Genomic DNA, 24,819 nt, shown 5'->3' with positions numbered 1-24,819 from the left:
CTTTCTCTTTAAATAAGAAAATACACTGGCACTTCAACTTCGAAGAACGTCGAATGAATAGACAGATCCGAATAAAATCAAAAATCAAAAATTAGTAATCTCAACAAACAGAATATTAGGTTAGGTATATCTGGCTGATCTGAATAGATCTCATATAGACCACAAGGGTCCGTAGTGTTATCAGTGTTTTTGGAGTCGTGTTAAAGAGCGTTCGTGTTTCATATCTTGGCGAGTTTTAATAGACAGTTTAAACTGTTGTCAGCAATATCCTTCAGAGATGAAAAGAAAACCTACCAGGCAGGTTTTAACGGGGTTATGCTTAAAGCAGTGCAGTGACAATGGATGTGTTCTAGCGTACCCCTTTCTTCTTCGCATAAGTTAGATGCGTCTTTCTGGACCGATACCATTTGAGCTATGTGATATGAAGTGAGGCAATGGCCCGACAAGTCTCCAACCAATATTTTACATTCCTTCGTTGGAAGTGATAAAATAAAGTTATTTTCGTCTTGTAAGTTCATAGAGACTGTGCTTCCTGAGTTAGGACTTTGTCTAATTTCATAGCATAGATGAACTTGTTTTGCGAGTATCGAGGGGAGTAAACTCCAACGAAAATTCAGCTGATTTGGTTACATTATACATCTCAGCTTAAAATTTTAAACCGCAATTAGGAAGGCTGAAAGGCTTTTGGATAACAAACTGCGGGCAGAAGACAGCCGTCCCCTCTCCATTGGTCATTTAGAATACATCTGTAAAGAAATTGTACGCAAGGTAATCGGATAATAAACCCTTCTGCCAGCCATTCTGTTCTATTACAAAACCAGGCCTCTTGCTAAAGTTTATTTGGGGAATAGCGTAGTCTGACTTTCCGCTTATGCCCTGTATGTTACTGTGACCAATAAGCATTTGTGAGAATTATCCAGTCATCCTCAGTCTTAGTGCAGCCCTTATGGCTGAGTTTCTTACTACTAATTTGATTCGATGCCAGTTGAGAAGTCTTTCTATTGCCCCTGTTGCAGTTGTGCGCATAGCGCCGGTTACACATATTGCTGCAATTGCTCTCCAATCTTTTCACGTACGCCATTTTATCACACACCGTCCACCATACTAGCGAATCATGGAGCATTATTGGTCTAATGACCGCCATGTATTTCCAATATGTGAGTCAAGGAGATAAGCCCTAAGCCTTACCGAAAAGAAAATATTATTGTTTTCAAATTTTTTCAAATTTTCTCAGATTCACTAAATACTTCTATTAAAAATACCAGCCAGACTAAGGGAAGAATACATTAAATTTGTTCCTATTTTCTCCCCTAGGAACTTGACAGGTATTTTCCTGCAGAGTGAACACAATTTGACTTTTCTTGGCTGCTTATCTTTTGCCGAACTGTAAATATTTACAATTCGATTATGTTACTTACTGGATTATATTTACTGCTACCACCCAAAACCAAAACAAAGAAGCCAGAAGCATACGGTTTAGATTGCGGGTTTGGCGATAATGATTGATTACCCACTTGGTGGCATACATGCATACAAACGTGCATACACACATCCCACGACAAAACGATAACGCAACAACATTTTGACGAGTATTGACTACATTTTTATTTTTACTTTTTTATGTTTATTGTTAGCCCATTGCCTAACAAACAGCATAAATTCTAATTTTAAAATTGTAAGCAAAACTTAGAAATATTTCATAAGCTTATTAAAGAACGAGTTCTACGCGCGGCATTGCAATGGGCTATGAGCCTGAGTGTGTTTCATAGTAGACAACCGCTGCAACGTAACCTTACCTATTAAGTTTTTGATAATAAAGTGCAAGTTTGCGGTTGCAGAAAATACCGTCAATTTTGTATAATTTTTTTTCGTTATAAGGAGCAAATGCGCAGCACCATCAAACAATTTTTTTTAATTAACGATATTTTTAAGCAACCTCAAATTTACACTAGAACTTAAAAAGCTATAAAACTCCGTACCAAAAATCTTTCTATAAATTCTAAGTAAAAATATTGACATTGCTGACATTAAAAGTTTGCGGGATTTTTATAATTTTTATATTGAAGCTTGGATTTATATTTTCAGAGCAAAGAAAATAGTCAACACTGCTCAAACTTTTGATGTCTTATTATTTGTCGCGGGCTGTATATTCTATACCATCCATAGATAAATTCATAAATTCAAAAATATTTACTTTGACTGCCGCACATATATTACAAACGCGTTTTCATGCAAATTTGTATGCAACTTTGGATGTGTTTACATTAGTAATGCTACTTGTTTCTAAGCTTCCCTGCAGGGTAAAAATACTAGTTGCTAGTTAGAATAATACCAGATAATTTTTTAGCTCAACCAGTTTGTGGTCTTTCTTTTTGTTTGTTAGCAAGTGATACTTTAACACGGCGATATACTACGAAATGGCAACTGCCCGGTCATGCATCAGAAAAATAGCAATTAAAATACCAGTTCATACTAGCTAAAAAATTGTGGTCAGTATGTTTATAAAATATTCCATTTAAGATCAATTGAAGTATAAACGAAAAAACGTATATTGCAGTCTATTCCAACGATTTAAAATTTTCTACAATATTTTATATTGAAACGAAATACAGAATATGTTTTTTTTTTCTTAAAATTAAATGAAACTTCTTTCAGGTACAAAAATTTATTCAAAATTACATGGAAACTAAATTATAATATAATAAAGTTGAAGCAGATTAAAAAAACTACTGAAGAAATAAAATCTTTTTAGGATATTAAAGAAAATAAAATGAAATAAAAAATCAAGAAAATTAATGTCAAAATTGACGGTATTTTTTATGGATCCTGTATCTGTTAAAATAATAACCAATAAATCCCTTATTATTTCATGCCGAATTTTTTGGCCAAGAACAGTCTCCATTGTTGACCTTGTTTCCCTCACTGATCATCAATCTTGAAATTAAAATAAGGAAATGGAACTGGATTGGATTCTTTTCTGTTTTCCAATGGAGTTCACAAGAAAGCCGGTGCAAAGGTCGCCCACGACAAACTTGCATGCCCGCAATAGGAAATGAGAGCTCTTCCACCGCCACTGGAATGAAATGAGGCACATATCATCTGGCAGAAATCGTTAGAGAGCCTGTTTTCAGCCCTATGCTCCGACTAGGAGCGATATTTTTTTAGATTAGTAGTTCTTTATTTCTTTTTCAAAATATTATCGAAAAGCATATATTATCAACGAATAAAAAAAAAAATTACTTGCATAATAATATAAATCATTGGTGCGTAGATGAGTCTTAAATTTTAATATATAATTTGCAGACAAATCGTTATTTTGCTACTGGTCAATCACAAACTAGTAAAATTTCTTCTATTAAATACCAGCATTTGACCAAAATGTTTTTATTCTAATGTGACTTTTTCCTGCAGGGGTATATTTAGTTCAATGGTTAAATAATCAGACACCTTATCAGTAAAAGCAGCCAAGCAGCCAAGTAGCTGTCAACTGTTGTTTGTTTTGTCTCAGAGGCATTTGTAGGGAACATAAAAATGAATTTTGATTTAATGCAAAAACAAATATAAATATTCAACTGTGATTTATGTTTATGCGTACTTAGATATGCACATGTGTTTGTGTTGGTTTTATTACAAAAAGCAATTACGCACTGGCAGTAATACTTTTGAAGTGGTATTTAAAAGCAATAAATTTGAAATTAAAATTAAAATGCGGTTATGCTTCTAATAAATAACTTGAGACAGTTTTAATTACAACACATAAGCACTATAATTACTTATACATATATACTAACGTATGTGTACATTAGGGTGAAAAGAAATATTTTAGCGCTCACCCATTAATATTTTTTTAAGTTGAAGAAAATAGATACCCGTTTTGCTTTTTTTGTTCTTTTGCATTAAGTAAAAGTTATATTTACAGATGCCTCATAGCCAAAGAAGTTTTCCATATATTTAATATGTAGTGAAAAAACACGTTTTCCTTGATTTGGTGCAGAATCCTGAAAAAAGAGCTTTATCTTTTACGGTTCTACTCACAAAAGATTTATCTTCACAAAAGATCATTTAATAATACTCGACAATTTATTTATAAATAGCTTATTTATTGTTACCTAATGTGCCCCAAAAACTGAATTCAGTCTAAGATCGAGAAGAAGTAATTAAAAAAGTACTTATTTAAAAAAAATTCATAAACTCCACTCCAAACGGTCACTGATTGACGGGCATTGAGCTTTGCACAACTACGCTTAAATTTTCCGAGCCCCGAATAAGGAAATATTGCTTGCTAGGGTAACCACCGAAATCAAAATATAGCTCAACAGAAAAAATGAACTATTTGATAAAAAACATTATCCAGCTCCTTCGACGCCCATATAGAGAAGCGTTTTCGAAATTGAAGTCGTCAACCTTCAATTGCCGGGTTAATTGAACTTTCGATAGAGAAATTTTTATTTATTGTAAATTGTAGAATTCCTTTCAAGCTAATGTTGAGTTACTGAATTCTATTCTCCTTCCTCAACTCCTTCAATTCCTATCCTCAACTGCAATCGATATTTTTGGTTGAACAGAGCAGGCGAATACGATGATTCCTTATGTTGTGAATTGATACACCAATTTATCGAACTTAGTTAACAAATTTACGTATGCAAGCCACGGTTCGTTCAATTTGTCGATCGAAATTTATTTCGTTTTTCGTATAGTTTCGGCGACGCCAATCATCGCTCTTTTTTATCCACGAAAATGCCGCTATACATACATAAGCCGTCGACGATGCGCATAGATGCCCCACGAACACTCAGCACGTATGAGTCCGAAACGAGTCCTTCAATGGAAGAAATATGAGTATCAAGTGCATTATTTTAACTTATGCATGTAGTTCATATATAAAATCCTAATTATAAGTTGCCACTTTGTGGAAATAACAAAGCATTACAACTTCGCAATTTGTATTGAACATTTTCTTATTGTTTTTTTAACGACATAGGATTATAAAGTTTTTTATAATTAATGTTTTTTTAACGACATAGGATTATAAAGTGATACCTTGTACGACAACCAGCATGTCGTGAAAAAAGAGAAATTAACTTTTAATCGACTCATTTGTATAGTTTTCATAACCTCAAGCCTAAAAATGTATTATCGCCACATGCAGTTATGTTAAGTTATTAGCTAAAACATTATGATGCGCTGCATACATATATGTATGTATATCCGATGTAGTTGATATTCACAAGGAGTTGAAGCAATTTTAGAGGCCATCGAGACTCATACATAAATGATTTTGGAGAGAATCCAAAAAAGTGAGATGAAATGAGTCGTATGTGAACCCAATGAGTATCATAAATACATAAGTCTTAAAAATAATCGTAAAAGAGCTATTTATGGCCAATAACAGACACATATGACTAAAATTGATGCTCATTTCATACATATGTATATAAATTTAAACTCATAAAGGCCAAGGAAGGGAAACACCTTTATTTCGGTCCGTTAAGTTATCTACTTATGAGCGAACAGGCCCCAAAATAGAACTCCTTCATAACTATTTTATGACTGCAAATGGGTGCTTGCTAAGTCTTAAAAGGTTATCATTGCATATTTTCTTGACGTTTTTCGTATTTCAAAAGATCTGAATCTAATAGTCAACAATGAAACCATGTTCGTAAAGTATAGAGCTCTAAATAAATGTGCTACATTGCATTAAAGTGATCGGTGTGGCTCATTGACTTGTAATAGGTGAGCGTAGTTTGAAAAAAAATTTATATTATTTGATATATTCCATCAAAAATTTTCTCCGAGTCCATGACTTACCGAATGGATTTGTGTCGTCCGGAAGACCAACAATGAAAAATCAAGCATTGAGGAACGAATATCCATTGTACAAATTTTAGGCCCAAAAAGAAAACAATACGTATGTATGGGGAATCGAGAAGAGAGTTTAAATGTTAGTCAGGTGCATGATTAACTTTCCAACATCTGACCAAAAAATAAGCATCCGCACTTTAGTGAAAATATTTTGAATACCCATTCTCCTTTCAACAGAAGAAACATCCTGAGTTATGGTAAATGACTGTAGTAGTCACGATGTAAAGTATGCAAAGTTGTGGCCAACATTTGACTCTCAGCAAATTCGAAAGAATCAGCTGATTTGTTGACATAATAAGTATTACTTAGCAGTCAAAGTTACACTCAGAATTTTACTTCGGATGGCCAAATATTGTATTCTATCGTTCTTTAGTAGACCACACAGAAACCATTTGCTAATAAATTCTGTATAAAAAACGCACTAAATTTTATTAATCCAGCATCAATTAAGGCGTAACAACGCAAGACGCCTTCTGCTGAAACTATGAGGTAACGTTCCAAATTAAGCATTTGCTGAAATTATCTATCATATAATTTAGCTGCCTAACCAAATTGAATGGCATGAACCCAGAAATCGAACGGAAGATCGAAAATGACAGTTGGCCCTTGACATGCTTATTAGTTGTGTGTACAAACACATAAATACATACATAGATATATGAGTATTCCTTAAGAAAATTCGGGATAACACTTGTCTGCGTATAAAATTAAAAACAGCGTTATATTTCAATTAGGCCATGAAGATAAAATACCGAACTCAAGCGTAAATAGAACTTGAAGGAAACCAAAAGCAAACAAGATTAAAAAACTGGCATTGATAGGGTTGGATCACAAAGTGAAGAAAACAAATTTTAAGTAAACAAATGTGAGATACTTGAAATCTTAAAAGCAAAATTCCTTACTGAGGGAGAGTCACAGAGAGTTAGAGAGAAAGAGTAAGCATGAATACTGATAAGCCCATGATGGAGTAAACAAGGTTTGCACTTGAAACAAAAGGCAGGCCAACGGAGAGCCTTTAGATAACAGACTTCGTTTGTATTGTAAATTTCTGCTGGTAAAAGACCTTATGGCAGTTATGAGAGGAGCAGAGCATTGCTTTAACCATTAGTGAGAAAGGCATATGGATGATTGTGCATATACATACATGAATATATATTTGTATATACATATATATATATATATATATATATATGTGAAATTACAATCAAACCCCAATTAAGAGAAGATAAACACTCGAAACGAGCCAGACAGACGGTCCAAGCTGCTAAACGAAGAGTTAGGCAAACAGATGCGCATAGACGCCATAAACGAAAGCCGAAAAAAAACTAAAAACACAAATAAAATAAAGGACAGACTAGTTGAATTAAGTGACACACACGACGCTGTACAACAACAAGAACAACTACTAAATTAAAGCACATTTTGCAACAAAAGTAGCAGAAACGGTGGAATTAGAATGCGCACTGCAAATGCAGCTGGCTAGACGAGGTGAGTAAGTAAAGAATGAGAAGGTTGTTGCTGATGTTGCTGATGCTGCTGATGCTGCTGATAATGATGGTGATGATGAGCAGGTCTGCTGTGAATAATAACAAGGAAAATTATGACTATCAAAAGAAATGTTGGAATGATAATTAAAAAAAGGAAAAAATACAAACGAAAACAAAACGAATAAGCAAGAATAGGCAACGCCTCAATGCCTCTAGCACCAGCATCTGCAACATTCATTGCATGGCGAGGGGCACGAAGGCTTGAAATTGTGGCTATAGTTTGTGGCAAGCCTAATTGAAAGTAATAAATGTACAAGAGACGAATGAATAGTTGTTGTTCGTTTATTTTTTTTTTAATTTTTACATCGCGACTACTTCGTTTTGATAATTACCGTTGCACGGTGCTATGTTCTTTCTTTCTTGTGGTTTTGATTGCACTTAAGTAGCCGCTAATAAAAGCACATTGAATTTTTTAACAAAAAAAAGAAAAATAGAAAAATTCTTGGGATCCAAAGAAAATGATAGCAAAAAGGCAGCGTGTGAAGTGGCGATGGAGCGCATTTATTGGATAATTCAAAGCAGAAAACGAAAACATTAAGCCAATAAAAAAAAGACAAAAAAACAATTATAATTTTTTATTTTCGAAATTTATGAATTCTTGGATACCGCAGTTTTGGTATTAAAAATGAATTCATGGAGCTTGTGGCAATGAAAAGTAGGCTGGCCAAACATAAAAGAAAAGCTACACAAACGCGACCTCCGGCCATAAAAATTCACTCCAGCTAAACAATTTTAATGCACTCGAAGCTGCAGCAACGCATAGACGGGCGGATGGAGATTTTCAACAACAAATAAAAAACACACTGCTGCGCTTTCAATGTGAGAGGAAAAATTGTTTGTATGTTGCCGGTGCTATTTTCAATTCAAAATTTTCAAGGGCAGTGATTAATTGTGCCGGCTGTTGTTTGGGGTACGCTGCAGTCGAGCAAGAAAATGCACATCAAACAGCTTGTACGACATATGTAAAAATGACAGAGAAGCAAAATTCTTAAAGAGGCATTTGATGCGACTTACACTTGAATGTAGTTATGTATGTAGATAGTAAATGCATACCATACCTACAGTTATGTGAAAAATAATAAGAACACCAACATCAAAATTTGGAATAACTGAAAACTCAGATAAAGTAAAAAAGAAATCCACTGAATATAGCAGCCGTTTTTTGAACTGATTCCTACAGAAGTAGACCCATTTTGGAAAATGTTATACATTTAATTAAATAACAGGTCAACATTACTCGTTTAGTTTATTGAAATTCTAAGGACTGCCGATTGGTTATTAAAGTTTAGCTTTAGTAACATTGATTTTTTAACTGCTAGTCGGTTGTAGTTATTCAGAGATTCAATCAAATAACAAAGATTTTTATAAAGCAAGAAACTCTTGTAGAAAAATTATGGATATGCTTAAAGCTTCGAAAATATTAGTTTGGGGAAAAAGAAACTCGTTATTTTTACGTAAAATTTTTGCGCAAATGGTTTAAAACAGGTCGATCTTTAACTTTTGGGCAACGCTCCGCCGATCAAATTAGATTATAGCAAAATAATTGTTTTAGTGTAAAATGTCACCATGCCAACGAGCATAAACTTAAAATTTTTGTTTACGATACTTTATAAGATATCGATTACTACAGCCATCTACCGAGAAAATAATGGATTTCTTTTGCTTTTGTTATAGATAATTTTTTGTTCATCATTGGCGGGTTTCATTGATTCATTCTTTACCAGTAAACATTCCCGCTAAAAATAACTACATATATTTCATTCCATATCAGCGACGTTTTACATAAGCAGGCTCGGTCAATTAAATTTTATATTATTGCGCAATTTTCTCCCCTGACAGTGTTGCCTTTTTTCTCGATATAAAAAAAATGGTACATTCGTTATATGTAAGAAATTATAAATAAAAAGATTTAAAAAGAAACCAGGGGTATAATTGAGCATTTCAAACTTGCACTATACTGCCTTAAAATTTAATGGGCTATAAAACTGCATGCAATAGTTTTTTTAGAAATTCCATTTAAAAACTGTGGAGTTGAGATGAAGAGTTTATGGAATTTTAATAGTTTTTGTATTAAATATAAAAATATGATATTAAAAAATTTTTGTTAGACAAGCTTACAAAAGCAACACTTTTATACAAAAATAGTGAATATTCAAACGAAAGCATGGTAAAAACGCTATCATTTTTGTCGCGGGGTGTCTTTCGTAAAACGGTCGATGCAAAACACAAAACTGAATAATAAGTGAAAAAAGTTCTTATAATTTTTTAATCCAATATAATTTTATAATTTTAGCGGGAAATATTAGATTTTAATACGATATTTGTTGCATTTGTTAAGTTAGGTTATATTGACTGGCAAAACCACGCAGAAACCATTTTGGCCCATAGTTATACCAGTTTAGAGACTATGTTAATAAAGTTAATAAAAAGTAAGCGTGGAAATAAGCATATTTGCTAAAAAGTTAGAGTCAATGTGTGCTATTTTTCCGATTTTTTAAAGCGATTTTTCTGCCTTTATTTCATATGCTTAGGAAGAAATTACATAAATAGAATTTAAAAATTACATTCCTAGAAAGAATATCGCAGTTTTTAGAATTAAAATTGAATCGAGAATAATTTACTGTTATTTCTCTAATCAGGTACCGAATTAGATTCTTATATAAATATAAGAGCTCCAAGCTCCGAGCTTCCCCTGCTACCTAGACAGAAGTTTCTTAAACAATCCTATTTCTTTAGCAGCCTCTACCTTATGATTCCTTTTTTTTTTGGGATGTGCCGAACTTTCACTTATATTCACAAGCACGTAACTTTACATTAAACAAAATGATTTTCGAATTGGTTTCATATCAAATTCATGCTAGAGATTCACTGCATTTTTAAAGAGATACTCGGCTTTAAAATTGTGTATGGGTTACCAAACTTTTTCGCCTACCCAATATTTTCATCCTTGTGAGTGTAGAATTTCTATTCTATACTTTTTGATTTTATTTGACAGCGGCTGTCTTTGACTTTTCTATTTTTATTTCATTAATTTCTTCTTTTTTTCTTCCACCTTCTGCGCTTTTCCTTTTTAGTATAAATGTAATGTGTTAGAAAAATGCTCTTTTGACTGCTTACTTAACATGCCCGTGCAAATGAAATCTAAAATTGATTAAAATTAATTGCGTTAAGACGCTTTGCCGATGAGACACATTAATCTTTGGGGCAACTGCATTGTTCTACACAAAACTCTAGGCATAAGGAGTATGTGTAGTACAGTTTATATACATATGTACATAAGTACAAACTCACCTCGTGTTGATAAACAGTTATGCCGGGCACGCGCCTTTTAATTTTAGACAAATGCTACTGCAACGCTTCACTGGAGCGTAGATTCATTTAGAAGGAAATTTATTATCAACAAATGTGGTGCTGAGTCACATACAGAAACTAAAAACGTGCTTAATATAAATTTACTTACAGAGTCACGGGCTTGTCAAAATACGAATTATTTTTGCTTTCAGCATTAAGCGTAAAAATCAGAAAACAGAAACGAATTGGGTGGCAAATCTGTCCAAATGTGATTTGACCTTAGACGGTGAATCATTAAAATAACACAATTTGATTGATAAGATACGAAAAATGTTATTTAACTTCCGGGACAAGAAAGAAAGCTTTGCTTATCGATTATCTTGAAATTTGTTGCCAACTTTATTTTCTTGTTGTGTCAGATAGAAATGATTGCTATTCGGTTTTAAAAATTGATTTCATGACAAAAAATACAGCCTATAATCTTCAGAAATGCTTAGAAACAATGAGGAAGAGTATTGATATGCATTCAAAATTAATAGCAATTACAAAAATTGAAGCTGACAGTAGTTTATCTTAGCAATTTATTGCGTTGGAGAGAAACGATATCAAGGAATTCTACAAGTAGGTAATTTCAGATGTGGTAAGATTTTCCCAGTTCCATATCTCCTTAATATCCTGTAAAAAACCCAAACTCTAGGTGAATCCAATTAACACCTTTGGCAAAGCTGTCGTTAAACTGTCCAGATCCTCAAAAAACTGGCTGAACCAGAAATCTGAGAAAGCACAGGAAGGGTTTTTCTGTGTATTGACAGCTGCTGTTAAAATCAATAAGCGGGGCTGCGAAGCTGGCGGCAGCATTGCACGAGTATTAGCTGCAATCGCTTGCCTGTTATGCATGTTAAGCATTTTTCTTTTCTACTCTTTAACCTTCATTTTCCATAAAAGTTAAGAGTCGAGAATAATCTCCTGAAATTTCTACAGTATATTGTGTACTTTTAAACGATGGAGGTCTAAAACTACCACCAAGTATTTTGGACATCGTGGAAAATTTTTCCGCAAATTGGTTGATTTGTAGGCCTGAGTGTAAGAAACCTACGAGCGCTCGAAGTAACCAACTGGATATATCTAGCAAGAGACAGAGAGGCCTGGAGGAATATCGCAAAAAAGGCTAAAACCCACCCTGGGTTGTACAGTAAATGACGATGATGATGACGACTGATACAATTAAAAAAAATGTATAATTTTGAGATTTATTCAATATTGAAATCTTGGTGTAGAGTTCTTAAAGTTAAATATCTTCTGATTTAAACAAATGTATTTTTAAAAACAATTTTTTTTTAAATAATTTTTTTTAAACAATTTTTTTAGCAAATTTTTGTTTGTAAAAATTTTTTGAAGATAGTTATCATATTTCAAAAATGCCCAATTAGTTTTTTTTCATACAGTTTCTATTAAAAATGCTTCAATTAAAAATCTAGGCGAAATACTACTCAAGCAAAACGCCAGCACTCTTACTCGTATACCATATTGCGTCCTACGATTACAAATTACAAGTATTAGCCACCCGAAGCAAAACTGTAAGAGTAACTTCGCCTGTATTGTGTCCGCTTATTTCATACTTATCCTTAAGGCCCTTCTAGATACAACTATGGTGTTTCGACAGCTGACTATGAAAGTATGCATTTATATGAAGACGGTCACATACCCCAACTTGAGCAACGCCAACGGCAACGTTCACGTTTCTCGTGTTGCCTCAAAGCGAAGCGAACGCCAAAGTTGTATGCAGATGGGTCCTTACATAACGAAGTAGCATGAGCAGTGGTTGCGTTGAGTTTTTCTTATATCACTAACACAATCTGTCGTAAACAAGTCGTGTTCGAGACCCCTGTTACGTCAGCAAATCAGCTGATTCCTTAAATCGCTGAGTACTACATAGTTAACGGTCTGATGGTGGTCTTCTGAATTCTCTCCACTGTGACAACCTTATACAACAAAATGTAGCATATGTTAGAATAGTGCCAAATCCACCACTAGCCGTGCTTTTTGCTTACTCCTGAAGAACAAAATAGGCAGTTATTTTAACTAGAGGAGACTCTCACTCGATCTAGCTGTTACAAATCAAATCAGTTGAATGTTCTAAAACGAAGCTAACTGCCCAGTGCACTGAAAACAGCTTCAGTGCAGTATTTGATGGCGATTCCTAATTTGTCTATGAGGCAGTGACACAGTTATCTAATATTGAGGTACCTGCATGGAAATTGGAACTAGGTTCGGAAATGGGATATCCTCCCTTAGCTCTGCATCGTTAAGTTGGGTCTTAGAATATGAGCACATCAGAATGGCTGTGTGAATGTTGACTAATAATAAGCTAATGACTAAGCGATATATTGGCTTCTGGGCTCCTTTTAATGCCTAAGATACTTTTACTTTACAGTAAATAAAACTCGTAACACCCATTTACGGTTAGAGCCAATGTAAAAAGCAGCGCAAATGTTATCTTGCTGTGGACATGAAAAAGGCGCGCTTTTAAAGATATACATACATACATGCATACAAACTAATATATACATATTAGTAATCTCACAAGTGAACAGAACAGAAAAAATACTGCAACACAGACCTTGGTTGCTCATTAATGGTAAGCGAGTTTGAAAATGAAATCTCATGCTTGTACAGCCTTTAAGGGCTAACACATACAACTAAAACCAGACATAACAAGTAGTATTTGTGTGTGTGTGTGTAATGAATCATTGATTCTAACTTAACTTTTCTGAGTAAAAATTCATTTTATGCCTTACATTCTAAATCGTGTTTTTTACCTTTCCTCTGTCTATGTCATGACTTATTGTGAATACGCGAGTATTGTGCGCCCATGGGATTACATTAACATGTCATTTCAGTTGCCCCGACATGCGGAAAAGTCAAGAGAATCATTGAAAACGAGCTAAGCAATTGTCGACACCAAAGTTAACAATTGAAACCATGAACACGAGACATGTCGCCATAAGCTAGATTTGCTTGTCTGCGGTGGCAATCAGCTTAGTGAGTTTTAATAGAAAGTGAACAGCTGAACTTGCCTAATCGTAACTAGTGGAAAATTCAAAATTATGTACAATATTTTTCATATGATTTTTCATCACGTTGAAAGACGTTTGATGGGTCAGGTAAGGTTTGCTGCGCAAAAATAATCTCACATATAGCACATAATTGATCTGTAGTTTTGGGAAAATTTTTGAGATATTGCCTTAAAATCCTAATCAATTGTGAAAATTCCACATATATATTTCTTCAATACTCTGTGGTTCAAATTTCCATAAGGCTTATGGTGTATAACAAGCTGCAGATTAGCAGAGGTTGTACATAGCAGCCATCAGGTCATGAATATCGACATTGTCCGCAACCTCTACGTACACTTCTCCTACAGAAGCGACAGAAAATATGATATTGCTCTAACAGACGATTCGATGGAGGAAGTGAATAAGTTGGTCTCATTTGCAAAAGCTGACACACTTTTCGTCCACTGCAAAGTTTTTTCAGGCCGAGGTCTATGCAAACAATATTTCTATTGCGAATAATGAGCCTCCTTACGTTAAAACTCGCCTACTTTTTATACAGGCAACCGGCAATCAGGATCCCTCAGTTTGTAACAATTAAACACAAAAGTGTTCAAACGTCAATGATATGTACAATATCTTCCGCAAAATAACGTTCATCCATACTTCAACCCAGGACAAAGTTGTTTTCGGTAAAAAATCAAGTAATCCACGCTGGGTTTCCTGTTTTTAGAAGCTGAGGCAAAGACTAAAGCAAGCAATAGGTAGACTAAGGTGACATTAGATGAAGAGTAGGTAGCCTACTGAGTTTCTCAAACACAAATACATATGTATATGGATTTTGACGAGAATAATTTTGAGACTCTGGACTATTAGCCATATCCCCGCCATTTTCGAAGCCCTGTACAATGATTTCTGCAATTTCTTGAATGTGTTTTAGATTTCTTGGCAATCACTTTTTCAAGAATCTTGGCAGTTTACGTACAGTCTTCCTGAAAGGTCTAAGTGGATTCCCCAAAGTATACGTCAGTACCCTGTGAGTACACCAACCAGTAAGCTGTAAGCTATGCTTAGAAGCATTACAAGATAATGAATCTTTTTGAGTTGTATGAGCAAAGCATTAATTTGGCAGTGCTATTCTATTTTAATGTTTCAGTTAATATAGGCCCGCAAGAAGGAGGGATATATTAAATTTTTTCCACGTTCAAGGTCTATCCGCTGCCTACTATACTCTTGTTTACTGAAATCGATAGACGTTAATAAGTCTGTTAACGTAAAGTTCGAAATTTCTGTGTTTGCACTGCCCTACCTAAAAGGAAACGGTTACTCGGCCATAAGTTGCCTTAATGGTCAAACTGGTAGAAGAAGATACTCATACGAGAGTCAAGTATGGCTTGTTCAGCCACATTGGTTTCAGCGTGGATCTCGGCTTGGAAAATATTTGTGTAGTCTTGTATGTAGGACTATTAAGTTCTAACTGCAAGCAAAATATCATAACTTCCTGTGTTTCAGTTATTTTAGATTCCCTCTGTGGAAAAATTTTAGTAATGTTTTTATTCCTGCCCCTTGACCGAAAGAGGTATAAAGAAAAATTTCTGTATTTAAGCATAAAACCAACGTGTTTGCGCTATTTCAAACAGCTTTATTTATCATCTCAGTAAATCTATTGTATTATTAGCATGGTGCATACCTTTCATAGGAGATGCCTAAGCAGCGACGTCGTGGTTAATTTTCATTTTGACACACAAAATTTTGTTGTTTCGAACAGGCAATCCATCAAGCAATTTACTTCATCGCTATACCGAAAATTTTCAATATATTTTTTGGACAACAGAAAATGTGAGTACCTGAGGTAGTACCTATGTTTATCAACAGGTCTACTTCTTAATTTTATTTTCAGTCACATCTATGAATTTATTTACTTTTCCAACACTTACGCGCTGATATATTCTTTATCCTTTAAAATATCTTCATAGGTATTGGTTTTCTTCAAATAAACTATTGGGTAAGACTCCGTCAGAAAATATGAGATTTGCAAGTGGTCTTTCGATTTCTTTGAAACTTTGGGAAATATTAGTTCTAGGTAAGATACATTCGAGCCTAAAAGGATTTTGAAAAATTTTCGAAATTGAGTCATCTACGCCATGTTGAAAATCGGGACCGTGTTTTTTTCAAAAATCAATATTTCTTGAACCGTTGGATGGATTTCAATGCAATTTACAGACAATATAGAAACAAATAAGTAGTTTAAATTAGTATTATGTTAAAAAAAAATTTCGAAATTTTGACCAAAAAAAGTCAAAAAAATATTTTGAATCAATTTTTAGTTGATTTGGCCAGTTTTTTAGATTTTCTGTTATACACGTAACGATTCCTTATGATTTAACCTTTATTTTGAAAAAAAAAAATTTTATGGTGTCTATAATAGTTCTCGAGATATTGCGATTTTAGTGGAAGCGCGCACGCACGGTTCGCGCTGCGTTATGTGTTCCTGTATGAAGTGACTGGAGCAGACTGCTGCAGGTCTGTGCGCGTTTTTCTACTCCCGCGCTGCGTAACCGCGAACTTCACGGTGCGCGCTTCCACTAAAATCGCAATATCTCGAGAACTATTATAGACACCATAAAATTTTTTTTTTCAAAATAAAAGCTAAATCATAAGGAATCATTACGTGTATAACAGAAAATCTAAAAAACTGGCCAAATCAACTAAAAATTGATTCCAAAAATTTTTTTGACTTTTTTTTGGTCAAAATTTCGAAATTTTTTTTTTAACATAATACTAATTTAAACTACTTATTTGTTTCTATATTGTCTGTAAATTGCATTGAAATCCATCCAACGGTTCAAGAAATATTGATTTTTGAAAAAAACACGGTCCCGATTTTCAACATGGCGTAGATGACTCAATTTTGAAAATTTTTCAAAATCCTTTTAGGCTTGAATGTATCTTACCTAGAACTAATATTTCCCAAAGTTTCAAAGAAATCGAAAGACCACTTGCAAATCTCATATTTTCTGACGGAGTCTTACCCTATTATGTTTGTTGTTACAAGTCCAATCACTTTTTCCACAATTAACTTGTTTTCCACATGACGCGCATACTAAAGTTCCTAAGCTTTGTGCAAATGCACAACTTTTGCATAATTCTACACTGCAATTGTAAGTCTCCAATGTTTATTTACTACCGATATATTTGCCTATACATTCAAAATTCTGTCTCGTTTTTTTCTACTTCCTACCTCTACTCAGAAAATTGTATCGATACGCTATTGTTGTCTATTCGAACATTGTTTTATATGGCTTCCCTAAGGATTTTGCGAAAATTAACAGCATTGAGCACACACAGAGCCGTTGGCAAGCATTGAGGAACAGTGCTGCGACTGACTTTGTGAATTACTTATACATACATATCGGTGTACTTATAGTGCATAGTAGAGCTCAGAAGTGGGTTTCAAAAATTCAATTCAATAAAATTGTTTTCGCTCCTTACTAGTTCATGGAAAGGTAGTATTATTTTGTATGGTCTCATCTCAGTGATGACAGCTGCCGTAATCAAAAGAGTTTGCATGTGAACTCTTTTCAGTAATCGTGGTCGCCTATAGGCAAACAATCATAAATCGTCGTACCACTTAAAGGCGTCATTAAAATACTGTTATATGTAGATTCCTCTATTTATAGCAGTAGGGATCAGTAGGACCAAACAACTTTTCGTATGTGTCGTCTAAAATTATTCTGGTAATGAGTTAGCTGTCGTGCTTAACATGACTTAGTGGGGAGCAGATCAACTTATCAATACCAGTTCGATCCAAGGATGATAGGTTTGGCTAATAACCATGGAGAATACAATTTTGAGGGCAACTTCGGCTGCACGTAATGGTGGTGATTCGCAAGCCGAAAACTGCACGATTATTTCACACATATTCACACACTCTTCCAATCTGTCTTTGTTTAGACGGCAACGAAGTATCACTGATACATTCTTAGTTTTTCGTAAACACACCGATTCGTAGCTCCTGCTACGTCAGCCCAATGGTCGATTCTGTTAATGGTCTGATATTGGCCCCACTATAAAAATGTTTTCCCCATCCATACCATTGCTTTTCAGCATGAGTTTGACCCATAAATCCATCATATGATGGGCGCGCTCTCACATAAAATGAGAGGGTTTCGTATCTATCTAGTCATCTATGCAACATACTTTCAGAATTTTCAAAACAATTAAGATATAGATAAATATATATCAATACATATTGTTCTACAAATTAAAAACACTTCTTGCTGCTTGCATTTTGTATTAAAGTTCGTTTAATTCACATATTTTCACGGATTATAGACGATGTGCGTTTTTTTTTACAGTAAGTACAGTTGCGGCTATTACCTGCTTCTCATACATATATCCACAATTGACGATTTCAAGCTTCATATTTTTAGGCCTACTATTTCTTTGTATACAATTTTTTATGCTGAGCTAATTTGCGGTCTAAATTGCGGCTTTTGCTAGAATGATTTATTCATGTAAAATTTTATTTGCTTTATAACCTATGAAAGTTCTTGAAACTCATGTTCATATTAATACATTTTATCAATAATATCGTCTAAAATTCAATAAGCTTATTTGATATTGTTAGTTTTTTTGAAATTACTGAGAATTCCAACCCGGCGGTGAAATCTGCTCACTTATGGCTCCTACGAGTAATACTGCCTTTCATACTGCTTATTTGCCTGCGGGCTATAACACTCACATAATATGTCACTCACATAAATCCCTAATCTGTTTCACCCTAAAAATATGTATAGCATATAATTCGAAGGTGTTGCGATGAAGTCATCAAAATGTATGAAATTCAACTTAAATGTATTTTTTACGAACATAATGGCCCATATTTATGCAAATAAGTTGATTAAAAAGTACTCAAATTTTAAATTTCTTTAAAGCAAGAACAAACTGGAAAACGTGAATAAATTTTACATTCAAAGTAAAAAGAAAAAAAAATAAATTTATTTCAAGCGTATAAAGGATTTTTACGAGCCACTTTGCGGAACGCAATAGAAGCAGCAGCTGTCGCCAATAGAAAGTCATATGTGAAACTTTAACTAATTGTGATGCACCAAAGCATTTTACGACTAATAAATTCTAAGCTTTTCAGTGCGGCATATCAGTCCAAGTAGTAGTGGAAGCAGAATATTTGTTCTCTCCTAAAATGTTTTTCTTCTTTTAGCACTTCAGCATCAATTCAAGGAGTATGCGCTGGGGCAAAGATTAAATTCCAAAGTTGGTGTGTAACCACAAGAACTAAAACAAATCACAAAAAACAAGATATGAAATAAAACTTGAAAGGAAATGTGTGTTAAAAGGCGTGAAAAAGCATATCATAAACTTTATTTTATGACATTCTGTGCTTTCGTGTTTTACGCACTTGCTTTGGTGTTGCTGAATTACTTCATTATCATAAATATATCCAGAATAGTTTGTTCAATCAAAAAATTAAGGCATTTTGTAAAAAGCAACTGCACATCAGCAACAGATTTCACACACACATGCATGCATGCAAAGAGCATGCCATAAACAATACTGAACCCTTCTGTTCATGCCGCAATATTTAGTACTGCATCATTTCGTTCATTTCCATTGTTTATGACAGTAAGCGCACAAGAGTGTGGGTACATAACTCATCCGCCATGCCTTTCAACATATAGATACATATGTACATGTGTATGTAAGCAAGTAAATGCCACCATTGCTGTTCTACTACTTCCCTGAAGTGAAAAGCCACACTACTCACCAAAGTTTCTAGTTCAATAACTGGTATTTGATGGAAGAATTCAGACTAGTACGAGCGTGACTAGAAGTTTATCAATTGCAAAATGATCAATTAGAGGTGCATATGGGAAATGCAAAACAATTATTCTTCTGCGATTATAAATTGTTAGGCATGTATGCCTTTTTTATCCATTAGTAGCTAATTTGAAACTGTTATAATGCAGTTGCAGAGGCTAATAATGGGCACTTTGTAGGTCATCGCCACGTTAAAAATACCAGGAAGTAGCATTGAAGAAATATTTCAGCTGCAAAGTTAACGGCCGAACTAACAGATTTCACTGCTGGGTTACCATGCGTATGCATTTTATTGCCTATAGGTGAAGAAACAGCTCACCGAAATCAGTTCCTGAGTATTTCTAAGCGCTTAGTTGGCATTAGTTATAGTCTATTTGGTGGTATTTTAATATTGAATTATAAATATAAAGTTGTGTGATAGAAAATGTGTCATAAGTTTTGATTTCAAATGCTTTTTGTCATATGTTCTCGAATATAAGCACGATACCACAACAGAAAAGCCCCAAGGCGTGAGTAAAACGAAAATGAAATTTAAAGTATTTAATGTGAGGGACTGTGTGTGTGTGCGCTGCAAAGTCTCAAATTTTTAATGGACTGTGAAAAATTGTCACAAGTGGAACAGTGTGACTATATGGAAGTATGTGTGTATGTATGTGTAATACTTTGATAGCCCTGCAAGAAAATGGAATACCATAAGTTATGGTTCATTTTGAACCATGACTAGTACGATGTCTATGTCTCAGGATCAGTTTTCCACTACTTTATGCATTATATGCCGTGTTGGTTACGAGCCAGTGTGAAAATTGACAGATTATATCTATGAAAAACGAAACTATAACAAATAAATAAAGTAATTACCAGACTCAGTGAGTGTATTTCAGTAGGAAGTTTATCCATCTGCGAGGGTTTTAAATTAGTTTAAGCTCCAAAACGTACCGGGACTAGTATTGCTATATTTTCGAAGAGTCAGTCAGTTATAAAAGTTATTGCCGCAGTAATAGCGGCATTCATCCTTACAAACCAGTGTAAAGAGTACACAGCGCTACCTTTATTTTTCTGTTGGAGCTCCATAGCATTCTTCAAAAGGCTAAACATCTCATTAGCTGCTCCAAGACTGATCACCTCAATATATCTCACAGACAGAAGATATTATTGTACTTCTTAATTTTCTTATGGAGGATGGAAAGATCTATAAGTTCAATTATGTAGGATTTGTAGAAGTTTTTATTATTTATTTTTACTTTTCTGTGGGCCAAACGGTAAAATAAATTAAAAGCTTTCTTCAAATATCTTCTCTCAACTTTCTTCACTAGCTACCATACAAGTATTGGGTCACAACACTTACTGTCATAGGTCAAACTCCACAGGATCTGAAACAAGGGTAGCTATGTTATACTATCTTATACTATACTTATCTGTAGCTATGTTATACTAAAATTACCCGTTTGGGTAAGTTTGTTTAACCTTGTTTAGCTTTCTAAACTCGACGAGTTGAATTGGTTTTAAATGGAATGATTTACACCAAGACCATTTTTTAATGTTTTGAATTTGGAAATGTCACATCGTGTTCCTGCATCACTAAAACCATAAATTTATTGAATCAACAGCGTAGTCTTTTTGTTTGCATTTGTTTTTCTAACGCATGTCGTTCCTCATAATTTTAGCAGCAAAGTGGTTCACAATTAAAGAAATTGTACCAGTGTTGAACTAGAAACTTGATTTACTAATTTAGGTTTCTCCAGCAGGGAATTCACAAGCACACTTACATCGATAAATGTATTTGTTTTAGTTTATATAAATACGCATTTTGGGGAAGTTGGTGCAGACATAAAAGTGTCATCTTAAAATAAAATCTGAATATTGTCGTGACTTTTATGATGCCGCCAGGCTATGTGGTGTATTAACAACAATACTCACATCTACATACTACATATATGTATGGTAGATTTGAAAAAGTTTTAGCAGACCGAAAACGCAGCACAGCATAGCTTCATTAAATATATTTTATTTACTTTAAGTTTTACTAAGTACAGTATTTACTAAGTACAGTAGTACATATAGTATATTCGTGCTATATGACGGTCAGCTAAATTAATGCCACTATTATATATGGAGGCTACTGTCTAGTTGCTGATGTAGTATACTCAGCAGCTTTAAGTTATTTTCACACGTCACGAATTGTTCGTCATTTTTTCCAAATATCCGAGTCCTTCTTTCAATTTATGGGTTGAATTCCATTAAATGCACCAACAACTCTAGCTGCTTACTTGTCGCAATATTTACTGATCTGAAAAATTATTAAACTACAGGGTTGGCCATATTAAACTGACCCATGTGATTATTAAAAAAATATGGAAAAAGAAACATTTTTTTGTGTTTCATTGTGAAAAACATTTAATTTAGTTCAAGGAGATTCGTTTACATCACTTTTTGAATATGATATCGCGCAAGTGGTCGCCCTTAGCTCATATAGCGTAATGTGCCCATTTTTCGGCGTTTTCTATAGTTTTGGCCAGCGTCTCGGCCGATATGGCGGCTATTTCCCGTCGGATATTGGCCTTAACTGCGCCTAGTGTCTTTGGCTTGTTGACGTAAACCTTAGATTTCAAATTGCAGTAAAAAGTTATAGGGTTACTCAATGGGTCAGTTTAATATGGCCAACCCTGTATTTGTTAATTATCTACATATACACATACATTTTTCCTCCATCATTTAAAATTTAAATAGCTTCTCCTTTCAAAAATTATAAAATAAAAATGGTAACTTTATATGTATTACTGGATTGTTGCAAGAAGAAACCTTTGGGCCGACGCGTTATAGCATAGGGTATTTTGAAGATCAGATTCGAATAAATGGGTTTCTAGCCCGCTTATCCTAGCCTGGTGATGATAGCTACTAGTTCGCTAGTGGTATTTTGCTTCCCACCTATGCATATCTGGCGAGCGTTCCCCCATCCGGCACCTGAGGACGCGACCAATACGAGACAGACAACACCATACGGCTGTGAATAATCCCTTTCTTACCCTTTTTCCATTGGGGTAATTTTCCCCTTATGAAGTCAAAACATGAAAGGGTAATATTGACTAAAAGTTCGATTTTGAGGATCAAATCAAGGTACAGAGTCCAATTATTTTTGCCGTTGTGTACTTTTTCCTTGGCTGCCTAGATCTAATTATTTGATAGCCATACTGTTAATTTCCACATGACGGCACAAATAGCTTTAGAATTCTGCTGCCGAGTCCCATATGACGTGGCCAAACCTGGTAATCGCTCATCTTTGGTGCTAAGCCATAAAAGGAGAATAATGAGTTATTAACTCTACTACTTTGCTACTTTGAGATTGACCTAAGCTAGTGACAATGGTATAGTTTCCGTAGAATTACGACTTCTAGTTGTGGTACAAAACGTTTTCAAAGCTTTGTCTGTAATTAAAAAACATTAACTTCAGTCATCTTGAGCATGCGGTTTTTATTTGTTGGTCGTATAATCAGTGCGCCGTAAATAGAGTTGAATGCGTGCAAATAGATTTTTTAATGTTCACCTTTCTTTCTAGACCTCGTATCGTTATATTCTTTTCATTTTATCTCTTTTAATATTAAGTATGTAAAAAGTCTCAGGTCCGTCTTGTGTCTATCGCGTGCGTACACGGTGGCGCAAAATTAATCCCCCTATCAGAACTCGTATAGTCATATAATAAAGTAAACCATTTCGTGGCCAGCTCTTATGCAAATGTTGCTATTTTCTGGCGCCACAATTCTTCATACTCTGTCCCATATTTAAAAAAATGAATTCTATATTGAGGGTATCCACAATAGCAAAGCATATTTTTATAATTTTCTGCTCCAACTATTTAAAAGTATTTTCGTAAAGTAGCGAAGCTATTAAGTAAACGTCAGCAATTAATTCCACTTAAAAATTATTCTTGATGGCAATATATTTTGACATTAATTAGTCAGTAGAATGCAGTGAGGTTGGACGGTTTAGTGATACCAGGTTGGGGGAAAAATGAACTCTCGTATAGCTTATAGAATGCATACAGCCTGTACTCGTGCAATACTCCTTTAGCTAGAGCTATTCGAACTAAGTATTTACCAATGCGCATACAGAGGGCGCATGAAAGCAGAAAGTAGCAAAAAATATGTTCACTTTTTTGCTGCGCTACTTGGTAAGTCACATGTGTTTTTTATGTCGCTCAAAGCCATTTTAATGCCATACAACTAAGCAAAACAACAAAACTCACTTCGCCTCTATGCAGCAGCAGCAGCAGTGATTGTCACCAAAGAGGAGAAACTGCGCTAGTCGTTTACGGAATATGTATATATGTATCAACATCATTTGTATGCAATTGATCCCTGATAATACCAGCGGATATATCAACAAAGCAAAATGGCAGAAGGAAGAGTCAGTTTAAGAGCGGTAGATGCTGTAAGGTCGGCAGTGGCGCCAAAAACAATGCCAAGTTTGAGGGTAACATCCCATTAGATTCTTCATTTAGCAAAAGAAAAAGGGATACTTTTAGATACCGGCAACTCATAGAAACAATCAGCCAGTTACCGTGTGGTGACAAAACAAAAAAGTTCTTACTTTATGCTCGCTACCAACTGGGCGTGGTGAGCTTTGAGTGCAAAGCGCATTTACTCATACGCGTATGCTTCAGTACTAACTATTAAAAGCAAATAAATTATTATTCTGTATCTATCGACTCATATTCATTTTGACTTGGGCACAGATGTTTTCGCTGCACCTTGTCAACCCCTCTATGTTTTCTTCTTTGTGTTTTGTAGCAATGAAAATTTTAGAAAATTTTTTCTGATTTCTATTTATGAAGGTATTCGCGTGCGACTTGTCCAATTTTTAAGTGTTTGCCAACCCCTCACTTTGCACAATTTACAATAGCCTTCATTATTAGCATTCGAAAAACATACTTGGGCTGTAACCGCAACGCAAAAACGGAGGTGTGTACGAAACGTTTAAAATGAAAATGGTGAGGGTTGTTTTGTAAATACGCAATGCTTTGAAGAGGTTTGCCACTCAAACAGCTGGTGTCTTTTGAAATTAGTTCGACTATTGAGAGTTGTTGAATTGTGCAAAGAATCTTGAGTTATAAAAAATTTAAATAAACTGAAGGAACTGGCAACAATAAAACTGGATATGATGTCGTTATAAAGCAGACTATAATCATGCATATGTCCAAAAAATGTTAGAGCATTTAATATCGCTTGGCATAA

At 34.5% G+C, this 24,819-nt stretch overlaps 1 protein-coding gene across 1 annotated transcript in view; it reads left to right on the top strand.

The window, feature by feature from the left end:
* Positions 1–24,819, top strand: part of LOC129241698 (uncharacterized) — a 51,338-nt gene that overhangs the window by 926 nt on the left and 25,593 nt on the right. The window lies entirely within an intron of this gene.

This window comes from Anastrepha obliqua, chromosome 3, assembly GCF_027943255.1.
Source record: "Anastrepha obliqua isolate idAnaObli1 chromosome 3, idAnaObli1_1.0, whole genome shotgun sequence".
Taxonomy (NCBI): domain Eukaryota; kingdom Metazoa; phylum Arthropoda; class Insecta; order Diptera; family Tephritidae; genus Anastrepha; species Anastrepha obliqua.
The sequence above is the reverse complement of the archived record's forward strand: the minus strand, read 5'-3'. Positions and strand labels throughout refer to the sequence as shown.